General features: G+C 26.7%; 2 protein-coding genes across 6 annotated transcripts in view; one reads left to right on the top strand and one right to left on the bottom strand.

The window, feature by feature from the left end:
- The window catches only part of LOC145977468 (neuropeptide CCHamide-2 receptor), a 158,498-nt gene that overhangs the window by 16,982 nt on the left and 116,458 nt on the right, over positions 1 to 25,058 (bottom strand). For 2 of the 4 annotated variants that reach the window (XM_083109507.1, XM_083109510.1), the window contains exons 1-3: positions 16,090 to 16,182; positions 15,953 to 16,011; positions 15,608 to 15,672 (exon numbers count right to left, since the gene is read on the bottom strand). The exons of 1 other annotated variant lie outside the window; for it this stretch is intronic. The gene's annotated coding sequence lies outside the window, so the exon portion shown is untranslated. Of the gene's footprint in view, positions 1 to 15,607; positions 15,673 to 15,952; positions 16,012 to 16,089; positions 16,183 to 25,058 lie in introns of those variants that run through there. One more of the 4 variants, XM_083109508.1, reaches the window with a different exon arrangement.
- LOC145977043 (neuropeptide CCHamide-1 receptor-like) overlaps positions 18,607 to 25,058 on the top strand; it is a 50,419-nt gene continuing 43,967 nt past the window's right edge. For both annotated transcript variants that reach the window (XM_083108683.1, XM_083108684.1), the window contains exon 1: positions 18,607 to 18,797. The gene's annotated coding sequence lies outside the window, so the exon portion shown is untranslated. The remainder of the gene's footprint in view (positions 18,798 to 25,058) is intronic.

Below are 25,058 nucleotides of genomic sequence, written 5' to 3'. Positions count from 1 at the left end.
TTTATTATAAATATATTAATAGGTAGTGTAAAAAAAATTACACACTTTTTCTTGTTATATTTGTTTGTATCAAATTAAATGTGTGTACGAGAAAAACAACAAAGATTATTCTTATTATTGTAACTGATAGTGCTTTCATCATGATATTTTTGCATTGCACTTTGCATGCTTCACTAGTTCACAATTCATTCAAGACGAAATAAAACTAGAGAAGATATAAAATAAAATTTGTTCCAAAGAAAATATAAATATCCAAATAACCGACATATTGTGCATATAGTCTAGGTACAAGTTTATATATATATATATATATATATATATATATATATATATATTTACATTATAAATTTATTCGTCTATCATGAACAATGCAGGAATTTCCAATGACGTCACGTTCTATTAATCTATGTGAATATTCGAAATAAGCGAAAGGACCTGGAACCTGGAACTCAATATTTCATTGTAAGCCGCTTTCATTTATCAATTATTGCGTGAATAGCTGTGTATACGGAATATTAAATTATTCTTTACACTGTTTCTCCATTCGATCTCTCTCAAGCTGATCAAACTGCTAATTAAAATTGTTCGGAAATTAATATTTGAATTAGGTTATATTATGCAAATAATTTTTTTTACTCTGATCGTCAATTGTTGAAATGAATCCGATTGTCAAAAATGATCATTATAATAATCTGTTTTCGATAGAGTTAACTTCACTGCGTTCATGTAATGATCTTGTAACAATTTAATAAAAGACTTTGAATAAAGCGGAAAAGAAAAAAATAATGTTTGAACAAGAATATATATATATATATATATATATATATATATATATATATATAAAATAAATGTTAAAGCAAATGCGCTTTAAAATTATGCTATATTTCGTCTTTTTCTATAATAATTTGCAGAATGTGATGACAAAGATTTTCGTTTTTCTCGAAACGTTTGCTATTTGATCGTTTCTGCAAAGAAAATAGCACAAGAAAATGGAACAAAATATCAAAGAAAATGTGTAAGATAGAGACATATACGAATGTAACACAAAGAAAATTCTTGCTGAATTGAACAATGAAATCAATGAAAATCAATGAAAATACCAATACATGTGTATTATTAATAGTTTTATTGGATATAAATCGTCCTGAAATCTTATTAATTTTATTACGATCAAATAGTTTTTTATACCAAAGAAAGTAAAAATTTACGATATAGAGTGAATCATTAGAAAAATTGCTTTTCAAAATATCTTCATAAATATTAATTTTATTTTTATTATTTTATTTTATACAAAAATATTTAAAACAAAAGTTAAATAATTTTGGAAAGAATTTTAAGGATTTTAGTTATTCCTAATTTGTTTAAATCGATTTTTCATAATATTTAGCGTAAAAATTAAGGCTAAAGTGACCAAAAATTGAATATATATATATATATATATATATATATATATATAATTAAAAAAATATTTATACTTTCATTTGACATAAACTATGAAATATTTTGAAAAATATTCATTTTTCAATTATCGCAATACTCTCTCTCTCTCTCATTTAGAAGAATACGCATGTATAAACTGCACGCGTGCAATGAGTAGATAAAGCAGAGCAGACTGCCAAATGAACAGACTACTCTACTTGAAAAGCTTCACGGTGCAGTGAATTGTTAAGAGCAGAACAAATGAAAAAAAACTGTTCAATCGTAACATTGCTTTTATGAAAACGCTTCGCAAAGAATCAACGAGATATGATTTATCTCTTCCCCGCAAAACAATAATCGCGAAACGATTTTATTCCACATAAATTCGTGTATATATGCAATATTATGGTAGGCTATATTAACTTATGTATGTATATATACTAATATACAGAACATACTCAGCGTACACACATATGTAATATACTCAGGAGAATGGAATGAAATTTACGTTCTTGAATAAACTCGCTATGCTATTACAGCATAACATATTGATATTTATTACTGTACCTCGCAATTTAAATTAGGTGACCATTATAAGATTTCCTGTATTTCCTGACGAGAAATATGTGAATGCACGATAATAATGTGTGAACAGTACACGTGTCTGCCGGAATAGCGCGTATACTTTCAATAAAGTTTCTAATATCGGATCTTCTGTGGGAGGATGAAAGAACTGAGAGTAGGAAAGGGGTTTCGCGTAAATCCCTCCTCGCGCATCTGGACTTTGTTTAATTGCAGGCGCAATATATGCGTGATGTCGAGTTGAAATTGCGCGAATTGCGTCCGATCCTCTAAGGAAATTCAAAGGATACTAATGTAAGTACGCCGTTGAATTATGAGCCCCTTAACCCGCTTCGCCGAATTTCTCTTGAGAACAGCGCAAGCGAGCGTTTTAGAGCGAGCGTTTCATTATTTAAACATTAATGCGAGTAAATCAATAAAAATGTGTTTTTTTGTGCAGAATTTTTGACTACCAGATGTTCTCTTCGTGTACTCTCTCATTCATGCATTACATAAATTTCAACGAATCTGTATAAGCAGGTCACATAAAAATACATATTCAATGTAATCGATAGAATTGCTTTGACGAAAGCGAGCTTGCAGAAATATTTTCTTCGTAGGGACAAGATTATGAGGAGTTCTTCTTTAAAATACGCCTGCTTCTAGCATCTGACACGTTTTCAAGCGCGACTGTTTGTATAAAATATGATCTTTTCAAAATATGATCATTATTGAAAAATATTTAGGAATTAAAGGGAAATACTCGAATAACACGTAATTTGGACTGTTGCGTTTTTAAATTTTTTTTTAAATATGCTTAACGGAATAGAATATTCAAGATAGAAAAGAGATTTTATAGTACAATTTTTTTGTACAATCTGGCAATATTCTTTCCATATTTAAGCATAGAATTATCTATATCTATTCGATCGATTAAAAATGTCTGTTATTCCTGTGCACAGAGATTTGTTCTAACTAAACTTAAATGAAGATACAAAAGTTTCGCGCATCGTTTTTATATAATTCGTAAAAATGATAAATTTAATAAAAATGTTCTATAATTATATTTTTTAAAGAATACTAGTGCACGAAGTATAAAAATATTGTAGCATATACAATTATGTATATGGATATACATAGATTCAGTTAGAATGGATTCAATTAGAAATAATGCAAAAAGTTATATATGAACATATATAATATATGTATATACATGTATGATTAAAACGTTCTCTTTTCTCGTAATACAAAATAAACATGTAAACGCTTTGCTGTTTCATAATATCATGTGTGTGTTGGCGGTTGTGTAGGTTATCCTACTTGATCTCCGGATTTCAATCCTCACAGTTTTTACATTGGACGTTATTAAAATTCATCATATATAAAAGTCACTAGCAATATCAAAATGTTTTGTGAAGAATATATAACAAATATAAGAATATAACAAAATCTCTCTCTCTCTCTCTCTCCCTCTCTCTTTCTCTAAATATTAAATGTAAATAAAAATTTGTGAATTGAAGATATTACTTTTTCTCTCAAACATAAAAATATTATTTCTAAAATAAAGTGGAGACAAAGATATTTTTTAAATTATTTTTTTATATATTTTATGTTATTTTTAATTCATACATATTTTATTCATAAAAATATCTTTTATATATATAATAAATAATCCTCTCGATAGATACATAAGATATAATTCTTTAAATAAAAATATACTAATTAAAATTAAGAGGAAATCTATCTGAAAATAATTCTCACATTATTTATTATCGCACGCGTGCGTTTATTCAATTATTTTAAATTATTTAATTATTTATCTTTATATCTAGTATATATCGCGATTCAATCTTGCGAGCGAAAAGCTCACGGAAAGAGGAGAGTACAGAGAAAATGCAATGAATGTTTCAATATCCTACTTCATGTATATTACATTAAATCGTTGCAGTAGATACTACATCGTTTATATCAAATGTGGGTAACAATGTTACGCATACTCCATAAACATCCACTGGATTTACCTGCGATAAAAGTAGCATGCATAATCATAACGTAACGTTATTGCCTCTTGATTATCAAGTGATGTAACCTCATTTCTTAGAAAATGTACGTGCAAGCAGGTAAATAAATAAGCACAAAAATATCGCTATGAAATTTGCGGAAAGTCTATCCAAGAAAAAACGACATTTTGATGCAATCTCTCATAATGCAGCAGTTCTTGCTCATTTGCTGTCACTTTTGTATTTTTTAAAATCTCTAGACAAGTATTAATGATATCTCATATACATTCATAAAAAAAGAGGAAAAATTATTTGAAGAAATTGTATGGAAAAAATATAATAAATTTTTAACGTCAACATGTTTTCGAGAAACTTATGTTTCAATATAATAATAATATAGTAAAATGATCACTTATCATGTAACTTTTATTAAATCTGTAATGTCAAATCTCAATGCAATATGTATATAATAAAACATTCAAATCGAATAAAACCAAGAGAAATGCAAGTTAATTGTATATAAAAAATTGTATTGCGGTGGAATAAATATAAATATCACTAATAAAAAATTTATATATATATATATATATAAATTTTTTATTGTAGATATGTATATATATGTATATATATATATATATATATATATATATATATATATATACACACACATATATATACATATCTACAATTATATTAAATAGTTTCGATCGCAATTATTACTATACCACGCAATTTATAATTTTGTATTTTCTTCGTCATATTCTCGGGAAAATGTTACGTTAAACGTAACATACATAACCACTTTACGAGCGTCTCCAGTATAAATTTCTAGCCTTATACGAAAGATTAAACGAAAATGCTTGTAAAAAAAATATTAATCGTCTGCAAAGAGGCCAATGTAAATACGAGATGCACATAAATAACTTTTTAAAAAATATAATGTCTCGTAAAAATAGCGAATAGGAGCAACTTAAAGAACTTCCAATGTTCCCTCTCTCTTTAATTGAAGATAAAATACATATATACACCCGCCTCTCTCTTTATAGTGTATATCGTCGCGTTGCATTTTCATTCTTATCTCCTTGCTACCGTATCCAGTCTAATTTCCTCACATCCATCCCCGTCACTTAACCTCGAGTTAACATTTTCCAGAGTTCCGCAGGATTGGAAGCCATCGGTTAGCAAATAGTAACCCGCCGGATAAAAATAACCCGGTCACGGTCGACTCGCTTTGACGAAAACCACCTTCGACAATTTGCGCGATTTTGAGAGGTTTCTCTCAGCGAGAAATCTGGAAAAATATTGACCGGCATTCGTTGCCATGACTGGATATTTTCTAGTTATAACGTCGCATATCGACAAATTATATCTGATAGGTATGTCACTCTTGTTGAAACTTAAATTAATCGTATGTCTTGAGAAATATAACATATTTAATATGTATTAAAATATATATAAATAATATTTTTTATGTTTATTTAATAATATTTTATTTTATTTATTTAATAATTTAATAATATTTTTTTTATATTATTCTTCCCTCTTACATTTTCTCCGAAGAAATTTAATGTATAGAATATGGAATATTTCGAATGTAAAAATTAAAATGTACGATAAAGATAATTGAATAATCACAGTTTTCACACAGTATGATAAAATTAATATTAATATACTCTTCTTCTGTATTTTAATATCTTCCCGTTGCAATAATTTTCATAATGCAGTGTCGCGCGAATGTGATTGATATTATTTTTTAATCACTTCAAAATTATTAGAAGAACTTGATGTCACGAAACACTCCGTTTTTTGTACTAGTTTGTCTTTTAGCGGTAATCGCTCAAACATTTTTTTTCTTTATGGTAATACTTGATGCTTTTGTAAGTTGACGTTAAATCGATACTAGAAAGCCTTTAACGTCGGAAATGCCTATTTTGCAATAGCTCGCCTATATATTTCTACATAATGCTTACCTCTTAAAGTGAGATGAAATGTATGTGTGCGATTCCATACCAATATATTTTTTATATGTTGCAGATCTGTTATCCTGCATACACGATATTATTGTAAACATGTCTGTTGAAATTGTCGGAACTTCACTTCGTGAATAATCTCATCGTTGATAAAAATCGAAGATTGATAAAATCGACGTATTACAATTCACGCAATCATTCAGCGATACATTTAACGCAGCAGTTATTTCTGCATTTTATCTGCATAAATTTCCATTGCCTTGCGACATATTTATTCTATCCGAGAGTTATTTAGTCTTCACACATTCATTTAACGTAACGACGCGCGGAAAGAATGATCTTTATTGACAGTCTACATTGTAGTAGACAATAGACATCAAGTAAACATCCAAAGCATTCACCCTAACTTCATTATACCCACGCTCCACCATACGTCGCCAAATTGCCGCCGAATCTTTCATCGATCTATTTAGCATATTCATAATTTATTCATTAATATATTCATTAATCTAGAGTGTAGATTAGAGGGGTAAAGATTTAAGTGTAACATATTTTCGACAACTTTCGAATGAGTATTCTGCGAGAATCGCTTGCTTATCCCACGTGAAAGCTTTCGTGAGAGGATTTTTCTCCAATAAAAATCGTTCTCAAAGAATAAAAGATGGGAAAATTCATCTCGCTCAGCTGCTGTGGTGTTTAACATATCTTTTCAACTATTTCTGAGAAACTTCCGCATATACTCGTACATCATTCACCAAAGAACTTCGTTACTTCGTAACTTTGACTTTCATGTTATGCACGCGAGCTCTTATTAACCAAACCGTCTTAGCTGTAGTCCATCAATAAGTTCGTTACATTCTAGCTCGCTGATTACGAATTAATCTTAACTCTAAGAATAAGCAATTTACTTCATCCAGAAACTTATCAGGTTTCTTATAGATTTCATAAAGCTTTCCTGTATACTTTATTCGCTCGGACTTCTTTAACCCGTCTAAATTCAATCACTAAGTTAAATCACGTGTCTATGTTACTAAATTTACTAAAATAAGATAGTGGTTTTGCTCTAATAAGTATTATATAGAATAAAGACGCGATTTTAATAAATAATTAATAAATATTAAGTATTATATAGTGTTCGTAAAGACGCGATTTTGATGACTAATTAATTGTGCATTAACACTTTTGTCATATTAATTATTTATGTAAAGTAACGCATATTAATTTCTATGAAATTAATATGAAAATTTTCTATGAAATATTTGCTATTATGAGTACATTTTTCAGAGATGCAAATACATATCTGTAAATATGTGGAATGTTAGTGACTAAATCTTTAAAATGATTTATGAGATGATCTAGTTGAATAAAAAAGTGATTTAGTGATGTAACTTATGGTTACAGCTTGTCGTTGCTGTAAGAATAAATAATAAAGCTGCATCATATATTATCTCTTTGATACTTGATAATAATTTTTTTAATTAAATAATGGTGATACTGAAGATGCCATAAATAATAAGTTCTAGTAGCCTGTTTAGAAGTGATATTAAACGATATATATTCAAAGAGATAGAAAACTGATATATTTTTTCCATATTTCTTGAAGAATTTAAAATATTTTTATTTATGTCGTTTTATACTTACACAAAAAATATAATAATATAATGATTTTATTTTTTATCATCACTATAATGCATGTTAAAATCCAAAGGCAGTTTAAATCCAAAGGATCATAAAAAATGTAAATTCTTTTGATACCATTATCATTTCCGGCTTTTGTTAGGGGTGGTGTCTTTTTAAACCCTTTCTCATTTATTCTCCGAAAGCGTTTCACTGAAAATGAAAGATCAGTTAATTGAATCGGTTTTAATTAATTAAAATCTTTTTTGTAATGGAGACAATGGATAATCGAAACGTTGCTAATGTGTCTGTATGTGACATTTATTCTATGAACAATGTACTTGTAATCAAGAAACTACTTTTTAAGCTGTGATTTTATTAAAGAGGCTTTTTCCGTTTAATGTTTTCAAATCCTCCGCTTTAAGTGTCGAATGTAAAGTAAGCGACGGTTAATCTGACTTGATCCAGCCAAATCTGGTTTGTATAGTAAGTAGTCTGAGATAATAAAATCACGATCCATAAGTCTCTTCCTTCCTGTTTGACTGATAAAGTAATGTTGAAAGATTTGGGTCAACATGGATTTCTTTTTATGTTTTAGTCACTAAAAAGTCTCATTTAAATTCTTCAGATTTCGATAATGTAAACTAAATATTGCGATTTCATAAAAATAATGAATATTACGATTTCATAAAAAAAATCTATTAAATATTAATAAATATTTAATAGAAAGAAAAATATGTACGAAAGAAAAATATGTACGCTTTATAGAGGTATAAACTGCTTAATACTATTTGTTCGTGTTTATTTTATCATTGCAATTATGATGTCAATTTATATCATGTTTTGCCGTTCATCAACGTAGTATATGAAATATGTATTGCACATAATAAAACTGTAATTATAAAATTATTACAATGTTTCTGCGAAAATTATACATGTTCAGTTTAACGATATTATTTCAAAAATTACATTAGAGATACGATAACTGTTGAAAGCAACACGTTCATGTCTGTTAATACAACAGAAATTTCAAATATATCTATAAGAAACTAAGAAAATGCAAAAAATTCATTATTATATTAATATAATAATTAAAATAATACAATTATTTTAAAGAACAATAAAGAATATTAGTTATAAAAAATATTGGTTATAAAAGAATTAAAAATTAAATTCAAATCAGAAATTAAAAATTATAAAATTATAACAATTACGGTTAGTGAATCAAAATTTAATAAATAGAATTTAATTGATATTCTATGAAATTAATAATCTATGAAAAAATGCACAAAATACACATATGAATGTATTGTTTTATAAAATAGTTACAAATATTTTTCGTTAAATTATATGATTTAACGGTAAATATATATATATATATATATATATATATATATATATATATATATAATTGAAACAATTGAAATAATTATAAAAATAAAACAAACTTTCTCTCAAATAAATTAATTTAGGAAAACTTGATTATATATTCGGATTAAGGAATATAATATTCGATACACGATAACAGGATACATGCACTACTGATAAAAAATGTATATTTGTTTATTTATCTATAAAAGAAAATCCATATTATCAATTATTTCTTAATTAATTTATTAGAAAATTTTCTGATTTTTCAATTTTAATATTATTTATTTAATTATCTAATTTCCTATATTATTTGATTTAATGCCATTGTCTTTTGATTTGTGCACAACGATTTAACTATCATAGATTATCAAAGTCACTTTCTTATTATAGAATCGGTTAAAATGTCTACCAAAACAGAATCGGCGGAAAATCAACCCCAAATTATGTTCAATAGCATATTAACGATTATAAATGTCAATGTTATCTATGAATAATATCGCCTTTTAATATGTAAATTTCAGGTAATATAACGAAAATCAAAAATTTGTATAAAGAATGCATAAATAATATCGAGTAATTTCGTTTTCCATGGAAAAGTGATTATCAAATATTAATTACAACGTACACATATATCTATGTATGTATGTTGAAATGAGAATCTGAAATATTTTAGTAACGGTGCAACAAACTTTTTTCTGAAAAGAGCAAATTAAATACTATTCAAGGAAGAGTAATGAAAGATGTAAGAAATTTGGACTGATAAAACTTTCACTTTTTATACGAATTTTTGGATTAATTGAAAATAAATTTTTCCTTAACAGAAAAACTTATCGTGATCTCTTCTTAAGTATGTATATTTTATAAATTTTTTTTATCTCCTATTTTGTACATATTTCTTTTTTGTATAGTGAATGCGTTCTAAATAATAACGATCTGTTCTTGAAAACGCAAATAAGGACGTGAGGTTCTCCCTTTGAGAGTCTCTTTGTTCGGTTTACTGCGATATGAAGTGCGGTTAAATCAAAGGTAACGTTGCGCGTCCGGATAGTTTCGATCGAGCGACAAGCAACAACCTATCGTAGTGGTAGCAATTTCTGCTAAAGCACAATGCTGATCAATGCAATATCGAGATGTTATTTCATATTGTTTGCCAATGCGCTGTCACATACTCCTGATGGTAGCAATGTGATGCTTATCCGGCACTGGTAACCGAATCGAACGGGCCGGTTGCCACATCTCACCACACGATAAACCTCTTGACGCAGAGAAAACATATATATCTTATCCCTTTCGTTCTTCTTTAAAAACTTGTATAAATATTTTATATCGCTTAGCAATGATATGTTAATAATGCGATACCGTATAGGCGTATTAAAAATATATAATAAATATAGGAAATATTTAACCGACATATAAAAGAGATGTAAGAAAAAAAATGAAATTTTATATTCAGAAATTATTATTATACTATACCGTTGATGCACATCTCGATATTGTATTATAAATACAAATAAAATTAATGAACTTTTGTAGGTAGATATTATATAATGATACAAAAAATTATCTTTTTGACGATATAATCTGTACATGTTTAGTACAACACATATACAGAGTGTGTGTGTGTGTATATATATATAAGCAGTCCGTAAAACAAAAACTTATTTTCCATTGTCCAGTGACTACCCAGAAATTTTTCATACTATTTAATTTAAGAGAAATAAGGTTTATTTTGCAAGAACTTATTTTTAAAAAGCATGCAACAATAATTTCCTCTATTAAATTATAACATAGTTTGTGAAAACAGAGAAAATGCTGTTTTATATTTTTAAACACGAGATATTTTATCCATGTCGATATACGTGACAGCTGTGTTGAAAGCAATATATAATTATGTGCTTTTACAAAAGAAATAACAAATTCCGGTGTCAAAGTAAAATTTGCAAGCCGATAATATTATGTTGACTTTGTTTCAAATGACGATGGAATTTATATCGTACAATCATGTTATATTTTTTAAAATCTTTCTGATAGCATAGTCATATTTAATAACCTGTGCCACATTGGAGACAAAATGAAAAAGAATTATGTAATACAAACAATATACATATTGTCGTATGTATATGTATATGATATGTCATGTAAAACGTACAAATATATATAATAAATAATACTGTAATAAGAAAACTTATAAAACATTGTGACATCAAAGGGCGATATGAAAATGTTATTTCATTACAGTAAGAAAATATTGTCGAATATACATGGGAAGCAAATTTCCAACAAAAACTGTAAATCAAAAATTGCGGTAACGTTTTCAAGACATATATAAAATTAACAGAAATCATCGCATACATATTGGAAAATTATATTTTTTTACTAAAAAGGATTACATCCTTTTACATGCAAAATTTCAGCCTTTACATATTACGATTGAAATTTCACAGAAGCTAATGACGGATAGAGAGAAATCTAATGTGGAATTTTTATAATACAAAATCGGATCAAACTTTCAATCTTGAATAAATTCCATGACCTCATTTCCAAGATATCTAAATGCCACTTGCTGCATTTTCTTCTTAAAATTTCTTAAATTCTTAAATCTTTTAAATTTTCTTCTTAAATTTCTGTGTGCAAATACGTAAAATAATTCTTCAAAATGTGATTTGATATTATGGATAATTTATACAATTAAACATGCATTTTTATTTAACTTGTTTTAAAAATTGAATAAATAATTAGTTCCAAATATATATTATGTTTATAGTTAGGATTCTATTATTTTCTAATTATTTAATTGAATATTTTTGAAATTTTTTATTTTATTACATGTGATAAAAAATATTTAGTCGTTTTTATTAAGTGATGTTAAAATTAAAAAAAAAATTATAATGTTAAGAAATTAGATAGCAATTAAATCTGCAAATGTAGAAGTAAATTTCATGTATTTTCAAATATTGATATTTATATGTACATCACTACAATTTTTTTATATAATTCTAATAATAAATCTCAAATTGTTGATTTTTTCGAAAATGATTTAGATATATTAGAATAATAATATTATTATTATTTAGATATATTAAACTAATAATATTATTATTATTAGTCAGTCAATATTATTGGAACTAAAAATTTGGGAATAGATTGCAATAGGATATTTTGTCATTAATAACACGTTCGTAGTTACAAGGTAAACTTTGATATGTTTCTACGAACTTTAATATGTTTACTACCAAAACTCAAAGATAAACTTATTTTACATGTCACGTTTGTATGCTAGTTTAACTCTCCTAATACGGGATCACCAGCGAGAACCCAAGTCACTTATCATAATTCTTTTTTGTTTCTTACCATTTTCTACATTTTACATATATTCTTTACGTCTTTAAATTCACTTTTTACAAAATAGGATTAGACCGTACAAGAATATTAAATGTTTATAAGGTCGCTTGAATATTTAGTATAGCAACAAAATGCAGCACTAAAAATTTTATAATAAGAGGATTATAAATGTCTCTGCAATATCCAGATTTGCACTGAATTTATGGAATTTTTTCATAGACATAATGAAAGCAAAATAACTATATTTCTTGAAATTGAAAATATTTTAATATTAAAAAGTTATAGAATAATGTTAAAAAATGTTTACAGTTATATTATCATTATATTAGAAACTACAAATACAAAATTTACATAAATTTTTTTACAGAACTTTTTATAGAAATCTATACATATATTTTAAAAAAATTAGTAGTTTGCAGAATTTTATCAGAAATTACAATTATTCTAAATTAATTTATCAAGTTAAATCTTTAAAACTGAGTGTTTCTGTCTTTTTCTCTTTCACAATTCTTGTATAATTTATATATATATACTTTAACTTTTTCTTGAAACATGAAAACTAATTTAAGTATGCAGTATCTTAGAAAAATATTTTCAATCACTTTATCTGATAGTTTTCTTTTCAAAATTATACTAACTATTATAAAACGTGTTGCGCAACTTAAAGAAATCATCGAAGGGATAGAATAATCAAAACTCTCTTTAAAAATGACCAAAATTATAAGTATCGCAAACAATGATAACAACTATTCGTTCAAATATCAATATCTCTAGTCTGTCGAAACTTTCTGCTTGACATAGATGACAGGCGCCAAATAGTGCTCGTTGCAACAAGCTTGAAAGCATTTCCACTTTCCCCTCTCCCCTCCCCTGCGTTACCTAAAGTTGCTTAACATTAACCTAGTTACTGATATTGTGCCTGGAGGCAATGTCTGTAATAAGTCTTTTCCGTTCCACGTGTATTAGCGCGGATTCAGAAATGAATTAGCATGCTTACGTTCTTATCAAAAAATCACTACATGATGCATTTTTATACATATCATTAATCTGAATAAAATAGAGAATAAGGCAAATTATGATTATTGTTAATCTCGATGTTTAAAAATAAAAATTGTTTCAAATTCTCGTTTTTTCTCTCTGTCTCTTTCTTTCTCTCTGTCTTATGTATGTGTGTTTTAGAATCTAAAAGAATATCATTTATATAAGATTCTCTTAGATAAGTTGCTTAGTAGAATTCTCGTTTGATAAACGATAAATCCGGATTCGATTACATTCGATGTCGCTTCACGAAGTGAAGCGTGATAAGAGCAAGGCTTGGCAGTGATCTTGAATTAGATTCCGATTAATCATTCCATATACATATATATACCTCTGATTAAGAGGGTTTATAGCATATAGTATATGAGATAGCAGATGAATAATGAAATCTCGAATAATGAAATCTAGATGCCAAATGGATGAAACTGCTCCTAATTACTACTAACTATGATGTATCACATTTACATAACAAAATCACATAAATATTTATTATTTCTATTTAAATAACTGCACATTCATCAATCCAAATAAAAATAATAAATGTGATGTCTCATATATATATATAAATATGATATGTAAAATAATATTTACAATTTTGTTTTATAATAACTACAGTTTTCATGATTATATATTATAATTGTGTAAATAAAAATAATAAATAATTTCTTTCATTCGTAAATAAATAATTTTTATAAAATCTGATTATGAAAACCTGTAGTCCATGTATCTATATTACTTGTGCTATTAGGAAGTTATAGTTTTATTAATATTTATTCTATTATTATTAAGATTATATGTTGTAAAAACGATAGAATTGACAATAATACCAATGTAACTTTTTTTTTTGGAAATAAACAAGCAGTTCTCTAAAAACAAATCCATTTTTTGCTTATTTGTTTGATGGATTTGCAACTACTAAGAATATATTGTGCAATCCAAAGAGACGAAAGATGAAACAATCAAAACTCGCGTAACAATTGTTGCAAAAGAATTGCGATATATCACGAACAACGATAGTAACTATTCATTCGAATATCAGTGTCTCTCCTCTTTGGCCTGTTGAAACTTTCTGCTCGATATACATAATAGGCGCCAAATAGTACTCAGGCAACAAGCTTGAAAGCATCTCCATTTCCCTGTTTCTCGAAATTACTTAACGTTAATCTAGTTACTGATATCGAAGTACTGTTTATGATAATAGATCCTTTGGCATTTTACAATAAGTCTTTTCTATTTCATATGTTTTAATGCGAAAAGCAAAATTTAGAAACAAATTATTATGTTTACATTCTTAACGATTTATCGAAAAGTCGCTACTCTAGAACATGATATATTTTTACGCTTATGTTATTTGGTATGAAATTTTGTTGAGCTGCGATTAGAATCAATATGTGTTACCTGAGAGAATGCTTATTAAAATTATACATTTGAATATTTTTTTTTAGTTTGCTTAAATTTCTTGTAGATTTATTTTTATCTAAAAAAAATAGAAGCAAAAGTTTCATATATTATAACTTTAGAACTATCAAAAATTTAAATCAGTTCATTGAAGTGAGTGTAATAAATGATGAATTGTAAGATACACGATTTTCATAAATTTAAAACAGTTACTATATATAATCCTTCTTTATTGCTCATGCACACATATCTTATCAAAGGAGTGATTATTTTAAATCTCGCATGAGCACATGTAAAATTAGAGATAAAAATAGTATTAAATTATAATAAATTATGTGATAGATAACGCATTGTGTGGACGTATAACAAATCGACAAATAAAATTATTTCGTTTTGCAAACATATATGATTTGATAAATTTCGTATACGTATAAGATTTTAATTATAGTACTATAAAATATATTTCTTCTGTTATAAAATATATCTCTTCCAATAGTGAACATTATAATTATATATACACATATATATATATATATATATATATATATATATAAATAGTCTAATATCAAATATTTCTATAATAAATATTTAATAAAAGTCATATAATTCATTTTACTTATCATTTTACTTATGAGAAGAAGATAATTATCGATTATTATCGAATATACAATTTGTAATGTGAAAAAGAGAGAGGGAAAGAGTAATTTTACAATCGTTGAATGTTTTTTATATATCTCATATAAAAATAAATTAAATCTAAATATACATATATTTAAAACTTAGATAAAATTAGAATTTTACGTGTAAGAACTTTCGTTTTTCTTAAACTCCAATTCATGTTTCAGTCTTATTTGAGACTTTTAAGAAAAAGTAATTTTCTAAAGCGCTTACCTGATAAGCGCTCTCTTTCCTCAATCTTCTGTTTTACAAAACTGGCGTGTTTTCTTGAGATGAAACTAAATTAAGTTTTGACGGTTATTACCAGAACATAATTTACGTAGCTACATTTTAATATATATTTATTTTACTATTTTTTACTTTCACTTATCTCACTTATTTGTCTTCTTATTTGTTATCGAGATTTCACAATTGTAAATATAATTAAAATAGATGAAAATAAGTTCAGAAATATGTAAAAACCATTATTTAATTATATAAAGAATAAGAAGAATGCTTAACATAATTACCATAAATTTTGATAAAATACCATTTCATATTATAATATCTAATTATTACCTTAGCAATAGATTTTTCCGGGAGTTTTGTATGTTTCGACCGATATGTTAATTTCAATTCTAAAATCTGAAATTTTATATTTGTCTGAAAAGAACGTATCTCAATCAAAACTATCGATAAATATTAATAATACACACTAGTATTAAATTTCGCACCACAAAGGGAGGTATATTACGGATTGTCTTTATATATTACGGATCTTTGTGATATATAGCAACGGGGTACCAATTCGGCAGATCGGGTGCGCAGCATAAACTGAAGGGAATCTCGGATTCACGGAGGATCCACATCCGTTCGACGCAGTCGCAAAACATAGCAGCCAAGTGCTCTCCATCTTTCTCTCTTCATTTCATCGTACTTCTTGTTTGTCTCGCTTCATCATTCTTCGAGATGCACAGAATCACACTTTACGGGAAAAATAATGAGCGAAAAATATTTGCCCTGTGCAAAGCAATTGCTAAACTGGATATCGTGATATCGTCAGCCTTTTGATTAGCGCGATTTTACTTGAATCATGTATCAAAATGAAATGAAAGCGAATTTATATAGATAGATAAGCGCTTTACTATAGCTTCACGAACGATTTACATAAGCTTCGTTTTTAAGATTAAAAAATATATAAAACATATAAGATATATGAAGGGACATGAAAAAAAATCTTTGAAAAAAGGAAACAGTTTTATATAAAAAGTTTTATATAAAAGTTTTATATAAAAAGTTTTATATAAAAGTTTTGTATAAAAGTTTTATATAAAAAGTTTTATATAAAAGTTTTATATAAAATAATTTTATTTGTTTAAATGCAAAAATAAATAAAGAAATTTTTGATAATTATTTACATTAACAGATATATATATATATATATATATATATATATATATATATATATATATGTATGTATGTATGTATGTATGTATGTATGTATGTATGTATATTTCCGATGAACTTTGACTTTGATATATGTTGTAGAAGTAAGGATATTGATTGTGAGCGCGCGTCCTTTCTCTTCAACATATATTTTCCATATTTATATAAATATCTTAAAATTTATAGAAATCGCGATTGAAACATAAGCTACATAAAGCAACATTATTTAATCAATACTTTCAACTGTACAATAATCATCAAGATTAAAATCGTTGAAAATACGTCCATTAATATAAATAATTATTAAAATAATTATTATATTTCACTTCCCCAGAAATATTATTAGAAAAAATTTTATTAATATTAATATTTAATATATTAAATATTAATATATATTAACAAAATATTAATTTCTTGATTAATATTTCTCTGATATACATGAGACATTTACATATGATACATTTACATATGATGCATTTTATTTGCCTAGAAATATTAATAAATTTTATTAATATTAATGTTTAATATTTAATATCATATATATAGATATTGATATTAATAAAATTTTAATTTCTTGATTAATATTTCTTTGGTACACATGTATATGAGAAAGTTGTAATGTTACACGGAAATTTTGATTTGTTTTTGAGATTTTGCGTTTGTAATCCTGCGTTTGCAATCAATTGTTTGATCTGTTATGCTTGTCAATATTAAATTTGCCTATTCAAACTGACAGTAAATGCGTGAACACATATTATTATATGTGTATTTATCGATATATTTTCATCATCGTACTCTTTTAAATAAAATTAGTGTTATTTATCTCTGATAAATAGCTTCAGTTTTATAAACCATAACACTGCATGTAGTAAAACCTCACTGAGAAAAATCAATTAGTAGTAATGGTTGACTTTTCAATGAAATCTTATTGCCATGACAAGTAAAATATAAGATAAAAGAGCAAAGGTGTTTCATTGAAAATCAGTGAAACATTTTCACTAAAAACCAGTGAAGTATTACGGATCTTTAGTGAAACTTTAATTATTACTTTAATTAGAAACATTTTCTCACAATCATGTCATTACTTTAATCAGTAATATATCGGTACTTTAATCATTAGTAATACTTTAATCGTCAGTATTTTAATCAGTGACATTTTTAGAAATGAGAAGAGAATAAAATACTATACAATTACACATATATCGCAACTAAAAAATATTCTATGATTTATGATTTATATTATTAAATATTTTGATCCTAAATAGTTAAAATAACTTGTTAGACATTTCAAAATTTTTCAAGATTAAGATGATAGAGAAGTTCTTTTTAAAATAATTTTTTTGATAACAGATATTTCTATTATATTAATTAATGCAGCTTACTTGCATTTTATTAATTTATAGAAGCAGGAATAAATTTTAAGCGCTTCTCCTCTTATATTATCTTTGCAAAGTGAATGATATGCAGTTATCGATAATAAATTATTAGCACGATTTCGATTCCTATGCGATCTCGATGTCAGTTTCCTCTGGGTATCCTTTCCATCGAGGGAGTTCGAAGGAAATATTCTAGAAACGATCAACTACCGCTAAACGCTCTTGGTCATTTAGCGTTCCGTTTGCGAATCTACTTGGGTTGCAATTAGAATTCCCATGATAAGTGAAACAGCTAACAAGCCAAAGTCATGCCTACATCGAATTCGCGTATGCGCTTACACTTTCCTAGAGAATCGTCGCTTATCTTCTTCTTTCGGTACCGATTTTCGAGTATAAAGTGTCAAAGCGCATCATCTTCCTCGTTGCTCTATTTTACGACGAGCTCTTATGTATCAGTGTTTTATCGCGAATGTTTCGATTCTCGTGGATTCGCTTCGACATCCTCTTGATTGCATTTCCTTGATTGATTATACGTTGAAGTACTAGTGGAAACGAATAGGAGTAGAAAAGACGAAGCAAAGGAAACTTGAAACGATGCGAAGGTAAGATTTTAAGAATCATTTCTCTATAGTCTTTTTATATTTGACCTTTGACTGTATTGATTTTTTTATGAATAAACTTCTGAATTTTGATACGGGAAATTTAACAATGATGGAGTTAATTATATATAATATAATTAATGATATAATTATAATTTTTGATTGGTGTTGACTCTTCATAAAAAAATAAAAAATAATAGTTAAAAAATGCAGCTTTTGATTTTAAAATGATTTTAATATCAAGTTCGAATTAAAAACCTTACATGGATATTTTAGCGAATTGAATCGATTTTTCCGTCTTCCGTCGCGCGACGATGTCGACTCTCTAACAAATTGAGAAAACCTTGCACTGTAACTGTAATATTTCTATTTCAATTTAATTATATTTTAACCTTGTTTTTATGTATCTTTTCGTGATATATATATAAATATAATTATTTACTCATATATTTTATATATTATTGTTTGTTCATGACGTATAACTCGGAATTCAAGTCACGCGCCCTGCAAATCGCGTTGCAAATTATCGTATCATTTTAATTTCATTCAAAATGACGAAATGTGTGTATCAAGCATATATATGTCAATCGGTCAATCATAAAAAATTGACATTATTACCTTCTTTCGAGACTAATGGATATAAAAAAATTCGATTCTGATCGTTTTGTTTGAGAAACAATACGATAACTAAAGTATTTGTTATAAGAAGTAATAGAATTTCGGTAGGTTATTTGCGGATCGTTAGGCTCGTTTGATCAAGTACAAGACAAATACAGCATTTTAGTCATAAGCAATACCTGAACGATATTGTCGTGCAAATAGTAATATATGTATATTTTGTGATATGTGTACTTTATTTTAGTAATAACATATAATCTATAAGAATCTTTAAAAATATGCTATTCGTATATACTCAATTTGATATCAAAAAATAAGGGGACATTATTACAAAAAACTCTCCCACTATAACGAGTTTTCTTTCCTGGTACAAGTAAAATTCGTTTGTTCGCGTAGAAAATTTACAACAAACATAACTTTTATATATTTATAAATCAATTATTTGAACGATATTTTTAATCAAATATTTTACAACAAGAAAGATGGAAAAATCTTTTCATGTAATTTTCATAAACCATTTATTTCGAAAAAGTAATATGCACATTTCACAGGAGACACGTTATATTTTCTCGAAGCTGTTATTTAGCGAGAATACGTAAACGCTGGCATGTGTCGTACAAACGTGAAACAAACCGTAACGTACTATTTACTCAACTTGCGAGACCTTGCAGTCAAAGCAAATAAAATGCCGCGAAAGGATGGAGAATTGCAGTATGCATTAAATGTACTATTTCATCTCAGATTTATTACGTGCGAAAAGTTAAAAGGCAGCGTATTTAAATTTTCCAATAAAGGCGGTCTGAATCACGAATCCTCTCTTCTAACATCTAAATGGATAACGTTTGTTCAAAAATTGACTAAAGAATTAAATGTTATTATCGATTTGTGTGCACGAGTCTGCAATTTAATCCGCTTTAATTTTGGAATTAGTAAATAAGTGAGCTATTAAATTTTGGAATTTGTAATTAAATTTTTGCTAGCTTTGAGAGCTTAATTCTACATTCATCAAACTCATTTGTGGAAAAGAGTATCAGCAGTGGCGTACCTTTTCCACGAATCACATAAATCGCTAATTAATACGCGGTCTGGCTATAAAGTTTTAGAACTATCTCTACCAAAAATAAAGCAGTCGTTATATCTTCAATATTATCATTTATTTTTCAAAATATATTCCTTCTAATTGCACACCGAACTTGCTCCTCCAACTTGTATAAGGTATTCTAAAAATCCGAAACTGGGACGCTGTTTAATTATCTTATAACGTTGCTTTGAATCTGCTTCAGATCGTCAAATCGGCTTCTTTTTTATTTTAGTTTAAGTTTGAGGGAAAGAAAATAGCCAGCTAGAGCCAAATTGGGAGAATAGAGGGAGATGATAAAGTGCGTTTTTAAATACTAAAAAGCGCGTTTTTAGATGCTAAAAAGTGATTGCAGCGTTATGCACTGGAGCGCTGTAATGAAGCAGAAATCAATCATCATTTCTTTTAATTTCGGGTCGCACACTGCTGATTCTTGCAACCAACTTTTCCATGACGGTCTTATAAAATTCAATTAATTGTTGTCCCTCGTGGAACAAATTCTTTACTAATCATGTCTTCCACATCAAACAAAGCGATGAGCATTGTTTTTATTTTTGACTTTTAGAATCAGAATATCTCCGCTCTTAGTTAATTTTTTTAAATCCATTCTACGCTTTTTTATCATTTCATTTATTTCTATGGTAACTTTACCCAATTTTACACAAAACTTGATCGCATACGTTACTCGATAAACGCTTCTATGACGAGACAAAACAAACACGTCACACAAAACAGGTTCGAATAGGAACTGCACTGAACCAATATTGATCAAACTTAACAGAAGCGTAGTTAAAGATTAATGCAAAAGATTTCAAGTGGCGAAAGATAAGTGAAAGATAGGTGACGCTGTTTATAAAACGCACGTTTTATAAAATTAGTCCTAAAACTTTATAGCCAGACCGTGTATATACATCTATCGTGTCATTAACAATTCTTATTCTGCAAATAATAATTTAAGAACTACAAACATTGCGTTGATGAAAAAGAAGTTTCCTATAAAACATTTTAAATTCACATTAAAGGATTTGCCAACGAACATAGTATAATACAATGTACGATAGCCTCCTGTGAAGGAAGGAATATATAGAATGTAACGATATTTAATTATATATATATATATATATATATATATATATATATTCATTATCAAAAAAACGCAGGAAGGATTAAAAGAAAATTATTGAATCTGTACTACATACGTAATGTGCGTTCGGCAGAATATACCCATGAAATTTCTACATTTTTGTTATGTATTTTTTTATTGAGTTAAACGTTTTATAAGCTCAAAGCGGCATTTTAATACTAGAGAAAAGTTGACGAAATTATGAAATCTGGAATAAATCGCGTGCATTAAACTTCAGACCATAATATAATCGATAATATAAGGAGTTTATGATAGAAAATTTTTTTCCAATATCTTCCTCTTTTATATTCTTTACTAGGCAATTATGTTAACAATCAGATTATGCGGAATAAACTGGAATGATATGTATTACTATTCTCGATCATTTATATAATCTGCTTTACATGAGAAAATGCGAATTAAAATATTTGCTACTCACGTTTTTTTATATGTTAAACAACTTATGATTGAATTATTAGCTTACGTTTGATTTCGTGATTTCTGCAAATCATCTGTAGGATTATCAAATTCTCTTATTCTTGAAAATCTTTTGAAAAGCCTCTTTTAGTTTTCTAAAAAAGAAAAAAAAATATATATATTTCTCTTTTACATTTTCTCATTTAAAAGTTAAAAAGAAATTTACAAGTCTTGCCAGCAATGCAACTATAAGAATTTAAAATTAAAACTTGAGACAGTTATTATATAGATAGATAGATAGTTTATTATAATCCACAATTTTACACTTATTTTTTCATAACGCCTTTTTCTTGGATTTTAATTTTGCCCTATAATAATATTTTTTTTCCTAACTCTTTATTCTTCAATGATTCCACTTATTGTTACAATACAGTTATTAAAGATTAGTTTCGTACAACCCGAGTTCCAAAATTAGAAGATTCTTTGTCTTTTCTTATGTATTATTATGAATTTGTATGCACGTATGTATATATGTATGCTGTTTCAATACTTAGTTACTTTCTGGTTAGCTCTTTGTCGAAAAAAGTAACAAAAGCACAATAAAGATATTGCAAAGTTTTAAATATCGAATATTCTATCTACTTTGCCTTTTTATATTTTTAGACATTCTTACGAATTAACGAAGCAAAACTGAATGGGTTATCTATATATTAATATAATTACTTGGATATTTTATACATATATCAGAATATGAAATTAAGTCTATACCCATACAGCACAGAACATTGCAGTAATATTGTAGCAATATTGCAATGTTTCTGCAATGTTACAACAATATTAATAATATTGTTACAAGATTCTGTGCTGTATGGGATATAAATATAAGCTAAGAATCAGAATTTGTTTTATTGATTATATTTTGAAAAATTTATATCCAAGAAAAAATATATCAAAGCGAAGTTTCGAATATATATATATATATATATATATGTTTCATTATATTAATTATATACTATATAATTGTTTTATTGAGCATTCTTACTCTAAACCATATTTAAATTGACGAAAAGTCGAATGATAATGGTTATAACAAATTATTTTCCGATACTTATCGCGATCACGTTTCGACTTCAACAATATACGGCATGTCTCGCATTATTACCTTGTCAGCTTGTCACTTGAGTCGTGCCGTTTGAATGACAAGACGATCACGTCTTAACTACTTAAGATGCTACGACTAATCTTAACAATATATTTAAAAAATGATGAATACTGTATGAGATAATTACTATCTCGAGAAATACTTAACATTAACTTAATATAAATTTAGGGTGAATATTTTCTGTATCTTCTATTAATTTATATTATTATTTTACGCTAAATTTTCATATTTTGAAAAGTATTTCTTTTTTTAATTTAGATTTTTTAAATTGTAGTTTATTAAATAATACATATACAGAAATAAATGGCGCGCATGTAATGCATGCTTTGTAAAATTCTAGTCTTATAAAATTTAACTCGAAAATAAATCGGCAAAAAATGTGTCACATGTATCTGATATATGTATATATATATATATATATACACACACATATATATATGTATATATATATATAGATATTGCGCGTTAAAAATTTTCAAGTTTTCTATTTGGACAGATTTTAACTTTATTCGTCCATCGCTACATGTGTACAATCTCTTTTTCAGATAAAAAATCTTCGATGATATCATATTTTTATTAATAAAGATTTAAAATAAAAACAAGACAGAAACAAGTTTTTTATAATTTTTTAATATTAATAAGAAATGAAAGATTTAGTTAAACAAGTAGTAAGAATCAATTAAATTTGTAATTATTAATTTAATTAATTTTAATTTAATTAATTCTTAATTAGCTAGATTTGTAAATTATCTAATCTAAAAAATCTAATTGTAGGTTTTAATTACAATAACATATTTTTAATGTTGAAGATTAAAGATTTTGCGCGATATATAACCCGCGCGCGATCACAAAAAAAAATTGATTCAACTGTTCATAAAGCTGCACATATCTGCTTAGGATTTTTTCGGCGATTCTCAATAATAAAATTTTTTAATTGAGATTTTGAATCAAGAATTTAGAACTATAATTCTCTCAATGGCTTTTATTTTATCGAGGATTTTTCCTAGAATTAAATTTTATAAATTTTTTAAGTATTGAATGGAAAGAATATACACAGCGCATTTTATAATAGAATATAATATATAAATATACAAACATATATTGTACATTTTTCTCAGATTATAATTTTTATTATATATATGTATATATATATATGTTTATATATGGCTTATATATTATATAAATGTATACAATCACATGAAAAGATTGAGGAAATGATATGTTATTAAAACAAATACAATTTATTCAGAATCATTTTCAAAATGTGTTTCTTATCATTATTTAAGAATATATTATATAATTGTGTAAATTCCGTTCGCAGTATTTTAATGAATATGGTGATTTTCATACTATTAATGATTTCCTGTTAGAAAAATATTATCACTAATATTTTATCGAAAGATTGAAGATATCGTTTCTCGATAAAGCTTAATCAAATGACGCTCGTCTACGAAATGAAATTTGTAGAAACGTGCTTTAAAGTTTCAGCAGCATTGTTGATGTTGTTAACTATTCAAATAACAACGGCAAATAATTTGCAAAACAAATTTTCGAATGTTTTGTTTTTCAATTGAAAGACATCAACAATATTGACAAAGTAATTTAATTGTGCAATTTCTATTATATAATTTAATATTGAATAATAAATAGATGAATGTGTGTCTTCTTCCTCTCTTTCTCTCTCTCTCTCTCTCTTTCTTTCTTTGTCTTGAGTTCTTTCTTTTCCTTTATTTCTCTCTCTTTCTCTCTCTCTTTTGCTTTTTTTTTCTCTTTTTCTTTTTTTATCTTTCTATTAAATAAATGTACATATAAGCCTGTAAAATAACAATAATAAATCTATAAGTAGTAACAACAAATATATTTTAG

This window comes from Camponotus vicinus, unplaced genomic scaffold, assembly GCF_025532165.1.
Source record: "Camponotus vicinus isolate PSW18456_S1 unplaced genomic scaffold, iyCamVici1.0 SCAF_9, whole genome shotgun sequence".
Classification (NCBI taxonomy): domain Eukaryota; kingdom Metazoa; phylum Arthropoda; class Insecta; order Hymenoptera; family Formicidae; genus Camponotus; species Camponotus vicinus.
This window is presented reverse-complemented; position numbering and strand designations above follow the sequence as displayed.